Consider the following 1645-nt stretch of genomic DNA (forward strand, 5'->3'; position numbering starts at 1 on the left):
CCCTGACTGCCATGGGTGGCCTCGGACAGGCCGTGTACCCCCCAGGACCTGTAAGTAGTAAAATATTTATTTCTATCTTGTGTCTCTCCTAATCGTTGAAGGGGTGCTCTCTGTCTGAAAGACCTTAAATTAGAACAACATAAATGACTTAGGTATTTCTAATAATAGAGATTTGTGTAACTTTGTTTACACATCCATATTCCTACAGATGTACTTTGCTTATAATATGTCTGAAATGTTTATCATTAAAGGGAGTTGGTGATGTAATTTTGACTGTTCACAAACTTACTGAAGTGGCAAGGCATGAACAGTCATGGGAGTGCTGTGCCCCAAGTCCTGCTACCTTTGGAGCAGTAAATACTAGGACAGGAAGCATTGTATGTGTGTTTAAGCATGTCAGGGCACATTCAGCTCTCAGCACACCCTTGCAAAGAATGCCAGGACTCAAGGGTGAACTGATGACTTGGAAGTTCCCAGATAGTGTGAGCCTGAGAGGATCTATTGGTCCAAACATGGGGAGTAGACTTTCATATTTGAAATTTTCTTTCTCATTATCCTTAATGAGGTTCATTAGGTAGCAATGGACTTGATGCTTGCAGTCTTTTTTCTTGGCTTGCTTGCAGACTTCAGTTACACTCTTAGCTTAGCACTGAACTTGACTTGGTCTAGTGCCAAAGGAAAGTCTTTCTGTCCTTGGTGTACTTTTCCTAAGAGGTGAACTTTGTTGGTTTTAAAACAACTTCCTGAGGTTATCTAAAATCTAGGATCTCAGCAAAATCTCTTTTGAAGTGGTTTTGTTAATGAAAAGTAAAGCAACATGCAGAATATTTCACAAATGAGCAGGTACCACTTGCTCATTGAAGTGACAGTTCCTGAGTGTCTTGGTTAGAACACAGTGGTTGATGATGATGATGATGACAATGATGATTTCCCCCATTTAAACCTCCTGGAGGTTATCGAGGCAGGTGGTGAGAAGCCATTTCACAGTCCTGATCAGGAGAGAGATGGTAAGTTGCGGTTGAGTAAGAAAAGTGGTAGTGTTGGTTGGACCAGGCAATAGCCATTTTAGGAAATAAGGACGTTGTAATGAGCCTTCCACAGACTTTAAGTTTATTTTATTTAAAAGTTGTTCTTTTACTGAAGTCCTGCAGATTTTTCTCTTGTGTCATGTTAAACAATTTTCCTCCATTCCTGGTGTTGAAACTAGCTCCTGGCCAAAGGCTTCATTTTGCTTAAATTACTGGAATAACTTCCATGGTTGAACTTGTGTGTCCCTCCATAGTCTCAGTCCCCATTTCCTTAGCTATTTCTGTTTCCTTCTTTGTAGGTTTGTATTTAGAGTGATCTTTACAAATGAGGGGTGGCATCTATTGCAGATTGATTCTTTCCTATTTTACTTTTACAAGGAACCTTATTTTGAAATGCTGGGGGCAGCTAACTCCTGCATTGTGTTACTTTCTGGAGTTCAGAGCCCTCTGTGAATATCTAGGCTTCCCACTGAGGTTTTATTTCTTAAGGGCGGGGACTTGTCTCCTAATTTTTGTGTTGTACCTAGGTCTCTCTCCAGGAGATGCATAACATTTTTGACTTTTTTTTTTTTGTCTTTTGTCTTTTTCCGTGTCCGGCAACGGATCGCAACCCTCAG

The sequence above is a fragment of the Galeopterus variegatus genome, unplaced genomic scaffold, assembly GCF_000696425.1.
Source record: "Galeopterus variegatus unplaced genomic scaffold, G_variegatus-3.0.2 Scaffold18904, whole genome shotgun sequence".
In the NCBI taxonomy this organism is placed as follows: Eukaryota; Metazoa; Chordata; class Mammalia; order Dermoptera; family Cynocephalidae; genus Galeopterus; species Galeopterus variegatus.